Genomic DNA, 10,343 nt, shown 5'->3' on the forward strand with positions numbered 1-10,343 from the left:
TTAGCGAAGTCAATCTTAAGGAAGATTTCCCACTTCTTGGAGCATCTGCCTAGTCCATCCCTTCCCAAACAACAATAATATTATCCAAAATAAACCTGGACTTGATAAATCCAGTTTGCTTCAGATGAACAATCAGAGGCAGGAGATGACAAATCTTGAGAGCCAAGACTTTGGCAGTGATCTTATACGAGACATTGAGCAAGGTAATAGGCCTCCAATTGCAAATGTCCTCCGGGTCCCAAGCCTTAGGGATAAATTTGATGTTACCCCAGTTAAGCATCGCTCTCGGGGATGGGAGTGAAAATATTCAAGGTAGACCTTATGAAGGTCAGGACCAACACAAGGCCAAAGGGATTTGTAGAACTTGCAGGGGAAACCATCACACCCAAGGGCTTTATCATCCGTCGTAGAAAAAAATGACTTCCTTGAGATCATATATGGTCAGTAAGAGATCATAGAAGGTCTGCTGAGACTCAAAAAGCCATTTGGGAACAATAGCAAAGCAATCTTGCAAAGCTTGAGCTCTGGCCGGAGAGTCTCCCTATGTTGTGAATACCTTCTTATAATGACGGACAAAATCTTGTAGAATATCAAGCAGCTCGGTGAGAGCAACATGCCCTTCTTTTATTTTCTTAATCCCTACAGAGGTATGACGGGTGCACAAAGGCAGGAAAAATTCTTTGGAGGCCCTATCGCCTACCTTGAGCCAATGTAACCTGGCTTTAATTTGAGCTTCTTTGACAGAATAGCTATTTGGAACTTGTTTTTGATGATGAAGTTGGGCTAATCGAAGTTGTAGATTAGTATCAAAAGGATTCAAGCCCAAGGATTCTATGGTAGCACAAAGATCTTTGGTGGTCGTGTCATATGACCGCTTGCGGTACATGGCAAGCTGTCTACCATAAATGTGCATAAACCTCACAAACCAAGCAATAGCGTCATTCCACCACACAATCCAACCAGTGTGATGATGAGGCCTTGGTTATAAATTCCAAACCCTTTGAATGTGGGCCATCGTGGCTTGATGATGTAGGAGAGATGTGTTGAGGTAGAACTACATCTTGGAAGGACATTGCCTAGCTGGCTGCCATTCAATGCTAAACTTTATGGGGAAGTGATCAGACAACGTCACATCAACGAGAGGAGTGACGAGAGATCTTGATCTTTAGAAAAAGAAAAAAAAGTTTGCGCATTTATCATAGCACAATCAAGCCTTTTAAATATTCTGTCAGAGTCAACTCTGAAATTAGACCAAGTATGCCAGACCCCACCAAGGAAGTGACGGTTTGTGTTGGGGTTGAAAAGACCCAACTTATTACGTATATAGTACCAGGCTTCCCTCTTGCCAGCTGTCCATCGAAAAGGCAAAATTTTGTCCTTATTAGTCGCCACCTCAACCATATTGAAGTCCCCACACATGACCCAAGTTGTAGGTGGTAGATTGTCAGCAATCCAACACCATATAGGTGTGATCTATCAACCACATCATTGGGATCAGAAACATTAACAATCCCAACAGAATGATTATCAATTGACAGCAAAACCCATACAATGTGATGCATGGGATGAAAATCGTGAGAAATAACTATAGAGAGCCAATGAGGTGAAATGAGAGTAGCAACTCCAACTCGACTAGCTTCATGCTAGGAAGAAAAAACAAGGCTATCCAGCCAAATAAAATGGTATGCAATAGTGAGCATGAAACCAACAATTTTAACTTCCTAAAGGCATAGAACATCCAGGCCTACAACATGTTGATGAACATCTCAAACATAATACTTTCTGGTGAGGTTTGTGAGACCTCGAACATTCCATGAGATGTAATTCATAAAAAATCTTGCATATCATCCTCGTCCCCAAGAGAGGAGAAGCTATTGCACAAAAAATCTGAACTAAGACTGGGAAGAGAGTCCCCATCAGAAATAACTCATCATTTTTTTGAACCACCATCTGCAATCTCAGCGCGCCCAAAAGGGCTACGAGAACGAAGGAGAGAGTGTGGAGCAAAAATCACAAATGCAACTTGAGGAGTGCGAACCCATGGGGGTTGAGCGACACCCTTAGAAGAATCCTTCCCCTGCTGGTCAGGGTTTGAACTCGAAGCAGATGATGTAGAGACCGCCTAGGCACACGATGTCTACGTAGGAGGCTCCATCGTTGGCTGAGAACTTGAACTGACGTTTGGCTTTTGGGCTGAATCCATAGAGTTTTTGTCTTTGTGAACTACAATGGTCCATTCATCCTTGTTAGCTCCCTCCATAGGTCAAGAGTCAGTCTCCTTAATAAGGGGTTTTATTTTCAGAATAGCCAAGGGACAATCCCTGATTTTGTATTCTGCCGACTGGCACCGACAACAAGTGTTGGGAAGGTTCAAATAAAGCACCTTTTGGGTGAAGGTATTGCCTCCCACTTGAATATAAATAGTTTCTTTTAGGTCGCGTGAAAGGTCGGCCTCAACTTAGACCCTCTTTTTAGGTTGAGCATTAAAAAATGTTTTGGTTCAAGGCAAATAACTTTGCCAACAGACTGAGCAATAGTTTGCATGAAAGGCCAATAAGACAAAGGAAGACCAGGGAACTAAACCCAAACTGGGACTCGCAACTTTTTGTCATCTAAGACAGAAAGTTCTCGAGACCAATGCGAAAAAACTAGAAGGGAGACCAGACGGTCAATGGCCCATGAGAGAGGGTAGCCTCAACATGGGAAGGGTTCAAAAAGAGAAACAAAAAGAAGCCCTTGGTGAGGCTTTGGATGCCATCAAGCTGGACTCCATGAGGAGACCAGGCTTTGGCAACCCAGTCACGAAGCATGCTTTCAGGAGGGATCCTACCCACAAAATAGCCTATCAAAGTGCATTTTTCAAGCCATTCATAGGCATTATCAAAACCTTGAATAGGAAGAACAACATCGAGTGAGGACATACCTCGTGAAACACTTTCGGAACAAATTTGTGAGGGCGCTTGTTCTAAGGCACCATGAGGGTCCGTCACAACAACTCTAGCACCAACACCAACTACTAGGCTAAAGTTGGCCAGAGCCATAATAAATGCAAAAGTCCCACAATAAATGTGGTCTGAAAAAACTAATATGCAACCTCAAACCCTAGCAGAGATCCACTGGTATCAATGTATTGTGCTTGTATGATCAATTAGAGTCATCATGTCCTATATTTTGATTAAACCAAGGATATATATAGAATAATTTATTTGATACATAAATAAATTTTAATAGATAGATAATATATAAAAATATTTAATAATCAGAACATATTTTATCTTTACTTTCAAAAAATTATCATATTAATTAATTTTTAAATTTTAAATGTCAATTTTTAAAATGTTTATTTTGTTCTTTTAATGACAATAATGTATTTTTAATATTTAAAAATAAGATATACAATTTATAAAATAATTATTCTTGTTAATTGTATTTATGAATAAAATCTTTATTACTTTTTAAGAATTGATGGGTGAGTTTTTTTTTTAATGGTTGGAAGTTATTTGAGCACAATAATAATAATAATAATAATAATAATAATAATAATAATAATAATAATAATAATAATAATAATAATAATAATAATAATAATAATAATTATAAGAGATAATAATAATAATTGTTATTATTATTATTATTATAAGATAATAATATTACAATCATCATATAATAATATTAAAATATAATATATAATTTTTTATATTTAAAGTATTATTTTTTATTGTATTATATTTATTTATTTATAAATTTATTCACCACTTAAATTTAAATATTAAATATTAGTATTTGTATCTAAATGAAAAAGATATACATTCATATTTGAAATAGATCGTTTTCTTAAAAGAAATAAAAAATGAAAACAAAATAAAAATTATTGATATTTTTAAATGAGTATCATTTTAAGTTTGATTTTTCAAACCAAACTAGATATACTTTCACCTTAAATTAGTTATCTATTTTCATGAAGATATTTTTTTCTTGTATTTTTGTTCTTATTTTGGCACCCAACCTTTTTCTTTCAAGCAACTATTAAGACAATGACTTGCAATGATTTTCACTAAGAAAAATGTAGAAGAAAACATATCAACCATTATTGAAAACTTTTATGCACACCTAAAAAATCTTCTCGACACACAATTAGGTGAGTAGCTTGTGCACTTTGGATCTTCCATGAGAGGTACAAAACCATATTGGAACAAGTTTCATGTTGAACTAACAAACATGATCAACCAAATACAGTTGCCCACTTTATTTTTTACATTAAGTGAAACAAGCACAAAGTGGTTGGATCTACAACAACTACTCACAAATGACATGGCACTAGCTATGCAAAATAAAAGAATTGCTTAGATAATGTAATTGATAACCCCCATACCACATCCTTATACCTACATCAACAGTTAACAATATTATGTGAGGAAGTAATTGAGAAACTCCTCGGTGCAAAAGATTATTGGCATAAATATGAATGGAAACATCAAGGAACTACACATGTATATGGATTCCTTTGGCTTCAAAATATGCTAGACATGGACAAGATTAATTGAAAAAAAACAATGCATCAGGTGAAAAGCAAGAACATTCTTTGGCATTCATGCCGCTACTTGGAACCATTGTGATGATCTATGTTTACTAAACTTTAAACAAACAAATGGCTAGCAATAGACTTCCATCTACGTTGGGAGAAAACAAGAAATGAATTCAAAATGTCGTTGCTGGCTGTGTGGAAGTGTAAAACACAAACCTCCACGTTTAAGTTCAATGCCAACAGGACAAATCTTTGTTTTGAGTATTCATGTCATTTTTGTTTTCATGATTCTCATTTGGGCTCTTGCTGTAAGTAATTTTAAAAAAAAAATCATTTTCATTTGAGTGATCATAATGTAATATAAATCTATCCTCTAATAATAATGGAATTATGGAGTGAAATAGTTATAATTATAGAATAGAAGGAGAATAAATAATCGATGGTTATAGATGGTTTTCCTATCCACTTTACTTTTCACATTGAAGCTTTTTGAGAGATTAGGGAAATATCTTATATAATTAAGAAATTGTATAGAATAAATTATTTTATTTTAATATATTAAATTTATTATATTTATAAAAAAAATTAGTTTGAGATTGGAGTCTTTCAAACTAAATAGATGTTATAAGTTATGGTGGTTATGTTGAAATTATGTTTATAAGTATTTTAGTTTAGAAATAAATTATTATTATGTTATAGTAAATTAATTAAAGTCAATGTAATTTTAAAGTGGAATAAACTCAACTTTCATGAATTCAATCTTTAGAAGAAATTAAAATAATTATTTTTAATAAATTGAATAAAGTATAAAATAAATGGAATAATTAGCATAAAATAACTGTTAAAAAGATATAAATTTTACAATAAATAAAAACTTTTTAAATAATTTTTTGGCAAAATAAATTATTATATATTATCAAAATATATAATTTGGTGCTTATATTCTCTAGGCTTTAGAGGAAGATGACATTCATAACCTTAGAAGTAATTTTTTTGCTTTTAATAATAATAATACCCTAATTCAATTATTGTAAGAAGTGTTGCTAATTATAATTTTTTCTAATGTGAAATCAATATGCATTTTTATAAGTAAAAAAAATAGACAAATTATAATTAAGTAGTAATGGATAGATTTTAATAGATAATTTTTTTACAAAAAATTGATATAAATTTGACAATTACTCAATGTTAAATTAATAATTAAATAAATTATTTAATTACTTTAAAAATGTTTAAATATTTAAATCATCTTTTTTACATTATTGAAAAGAAAAATAACCTTATTCAAATGTTAGAGACCTTCTCTAATGAAATCATTACATCTTAAGTAAATAAAAGGGTTATTCACTAAATAATGTAGATAAAATAAAATAATTATTAAATAATTATATTTTAAGTAAAACATAATTGTCATGTAAATAAATATTTTTGTGTATTATATAATGTAAATAAAATAAAATAAATCTTAATTTATTATAAAGTAAAATAAAATAATTCACAATTATATATGAATTGTGACATTTTTGCATGGAAAAAAGTATATAACTTATTGTATAAACTAATTGTAGTGTTTATGGATTTTTTAGGTTCAAATATTCTGAATCACTATTTTTTTTGGAAGGAGTCCATAACCTTTAACTTTTGCCATGGGTTTCAACATAAGTAGAAGCTTAAATTGAGTAATTATTTGCTATTTATGAATAGATTGGAATGTTTATGGAAACAACTAGGTGAGTTTTATTTGTATCAATGTTTGTTATAAGGTGTAACTTAAAACATTGATACAAATATAATTTACACAATTAATCTTAGTAGCATGTCTGTTATTATCTAATAGATTCAATATGTATTTTCCGTTCTAAGAAATTCATTTAAGCAACACTTATCATCGTACAAAGCTATTGTTTGTTCTCTCTCTTTTTTTTGGGGATTGGCCTAAGTCGTTGTAAATGGTAAACTTAAGGTGTGAATTAAAAATTTAGTGAATAAAATATAAAAAATTAATAAAAAAATAGAAAACAATGATGTATAATAAAAGAAATGTCCATCTTAGATCATAAATTATTGGTTTTATCATTAGCATACATGCATTTTGAAAAATCTAAGGCTTCAATAAATTTTATATTAAAATATGGTGATGCATTTCATAATAGTTACTTTGATGGATTGACAATTTGAAAGAGAAACAAGATTTCATATTATATTTAAGAATGCAAAACTTTTAGTATATATTACTATCGGCTTTACTATTGCACCTTCATTTGGTGCAAGCGCTAGTTATAATGAACTGAAGTATTTTGATCTAAAATATTCAATTTGTTCGCTTGGTCACTAGCTTCCTTTTTTGGAAGGGTTGAATGTAGAATGCTTGCTCTGTCAAAGGTGACTGTTATAATATATATTAATTTTTATTGATAAATATGAGAAAAAGTACGTCGAGAATGTTCCATAAATAATGATATTATATCTAGTAAGGAGATGTCTAGGCACAAATCAATTTGCATCTGACAAGATAGTTTTTTTTTAAAATTTATTAATTAAATTAAACATCAGAATATGGTTGGATTATGATTTTTAATTTAATTAATAAATGTGAAATAACTATCTTATTAGATGCAAATTTATTTCTTATAGAATCCATCAGGAAATGTTTTCAATGTTTAAACTTAATTTTTAATTTTAATTTTTTTCTTTTTGGCAAGTGTAAGCCATGACCTTTATTTTCAAGTGTTTGTATATATACATATAATTATAATTATAGTGTAAGATTAAAATTAATATTATATAGATATGTAGTATATTTATTACTTGATTCTTATTTATTTTGATTCATCTTGAATTATGCTAATTTTCATATATTTATTATTTGTTCATATATACTTTCATTTATTTGTTCTTTATTTCAAAATTATTGTTTTACAGTTAAGATTTTTTATATTAATATAGGTTAATATGGTTCAATTTTGAGGAGTGCAAGAATGAATCTAAAATTCAAATATTCAAATTTAAATTCTAACTTTTTTGTTGTTTTATACTAGTTGTGATAAGAAAATTTGGCATAGATTTGCATGACATGTTTTTCATGATATTTATTCACGTTTAGTGTGGACTTACTTTTATAGGAAGAACAATTACAAATCACTTCAATTGTAACAAACAAAAGAGGAATCATATTTACAATGTCATCATATAGGCCTACATGTATGCATATGTTGTCTTCAATATATCTCATTTTTAGTTTTTATCCCACTAAATTATGTTGAGTTAGGAGAATGCACCGACATATTGAGTAAATAATCTCCTCAATGACATCCCTAGACACCACATATCAAAAAGGAAAATATGAGAAAATATTCGGGCACATATTCTATTAGTTTATTATGATAGATTAGGTCCATGGTAGTTGAGATTAAACTCATGATACTCAAGATCAACCTGCATCATTTTCTAAGCTAGTTTCAATTTTGAGATAGTCATTAGATTAAGGCAATTATTTTTTGGAGATAAATCATTTTCTTGGATTCATTAGGTCGAGAGGCATTCCTATAACCATGGTACACCCATATCAATAAAAAATCTCTAATATTTAAATTGACACTACACAATCAGAAATAGCTATCCAACCATCAAGATGCACCATGAAATCAATAAATGGATGCTACATAACTAAAGTTTAGTATAAAAAGTTGCAAGCCAATGAGAAGTCAAAACTTTAGTTGTGTAGCATCCAACTATTGATGCCATGGTGCATCATGATGGTTGGATAGTTGTTTCCACCATCATATAGGTTATTTGTATATCTATATATGTTACCTTTGATATCTCTCATTATGATTAGTTTAATCCAGTATAGTAGGTTGATTTAGGAGAACACAATCACGTATTGTGTTAACAATCTCCTCAACAGTGTCTAGCTTAATGAATACACATATCAAGAAGATAAATATGAGCAAATATTTAGGTACTTATTCTAATAGATCATTTATGTGAAATACAAATTAATTTTGTGTGATAGAATAGGTCATGGTTGTCGAGATTCAATTTACAAAACTCAAGATCAACCTCCATCATTTTCTATGTTCAAATTTTGAGATGGACATTAGATAAAGGATGTTATTTTTTCGTAACTTAATGGAGATGGCGAGGCTGAGAAAGAAGTTGCAGAGGGTAATAGAATCGACTGCGAAGACTCGGGGCCATCCTCTGCAGGAAGCATGTACGATTGATATGGCGGATATTGTGGACAAAGATATCTCTGCATATCAGCAATTGGCGGTAATTGGTAGGGTGATGGGTAATAAATTATGTAGAGAAAATATCAGAAGATGGATTAGAACAAATTGGGATTCGGCCAGAGAAGTGTACTTTATGGCCAAGCAATTTTTTGTAATTGAATTTGAGAGCGAAACAAGCTGAGACGATATCCTTAAACAGGGCCCATGGAGGATTGACGAACAGTTGGTTTATTTTCAAAAATGGGTTCCAAATTTTGATATAACGGTCATGTGCCCAGAATTTTGGAGCGAAGAATGTATTTTAAAGATTGGGTTTCAATTAGGTCTCCCTTTAGAAATGGATATGGGAGAAGATGACCAGATTAATTTCGTAAGATTAAAAATTCTGACATAGATCAGAAGTCTTCCATATTCCATTCAATTGAAAACATCGGCTGGGGTATGGCGACAGAGGATTGAAGTTGAAGAAGAGAAATTTTTTGTTTTAATTTTTGCAGTAGGAAACATAATACAAATCTCTATAAATTACATGGGAGGAAGGAATGGCAGAGGAAAGCCCAGACTAATGAGAGGTCGGTGATGGATGAAATACAAAATAATAGGAATCTGGCAGTTATTCCTAGTGAAGTAAGTGATGAAAGCCCAAAATTTGTTGAGCCTGTGGCGACAAGTCAGAAAATGATTTCGTCGGAGAACTGGGCGGTTCTTTTGGCTGATCAAAAGGATTTTCAGAAACCAGAACTGGGGAAGGGTGGCTCGCAAGAGGCTTTGGATAGTAATATTGTGGAGGACCCAAAAGGTGGAGGAAGTGTTGATGTAGGAATGACGGTTGGGCTTCTCGCAGTATCTGAGGATGAACTGGATGTTGTAGAACCACAGACCATAAGCCAATCGACTGCCGTTGCGGAGAAAACTCCAATGGTGAGGGCTAAAATGGGTAGAAAGCCCAACAGTAGGAAGAGGGCGGAGGATGGTTTGCTACCTACCAAACATCTATTAAATTCAACACCTATAATTAAAATTGGATCCATACATATTGAAAAATCTAGATAAAAATTATATTTTAAAATTAAAAACAAAATAAATATATTAAATTTTATTGTAATATCAATTAGACTCTGACTATATAATAAAAATATTAAATAATCTAAAATATTATAATCAAGCTATAAATTAAATCACTCAACATCATTAACCTAAAAGAAAATCTCTTACCTATTACTAATAGAAGAATAAAGTTGTTCTTTATTCTTACTTTATTTTTCTACATGAAAATGTACTTTGTTCTCTCTTTATTAAGCATCATTAGTAAGAATTATGGTCTCAAGAAATCAATATTATAGTATTATTCAAAGCTTGTATCAATAACTATAATTAAAATTGATTGCATATAAATTGAAAAAATCTAACAAAATTAAAAATAAATCATTATATTAAGTTCTATTGTAATACACCATATAATGATATACAATATAACAATTACATAAAAAAAATATTAAATAATCCACAATACTAATTATAAATAAAATCACTCAACATCATTAACCTAAAAATGGAATCTCTTACCTATTACTAATATTTAT

This window comes from Cryptomeria japonica, chromosome 9 (genome assembly GCF_030272615.1).
Source record: "Cryptomeria japonica chromosome 9, Sugi_1.0, whole genome shotgun sequence".
Lineage (NCBI taxonomy): Eukaryota > Viridiplantae > Streptophyta > Pinopsida > Cupressales > Cupressaceae > Cryptomeria > Cryptomeria japonica.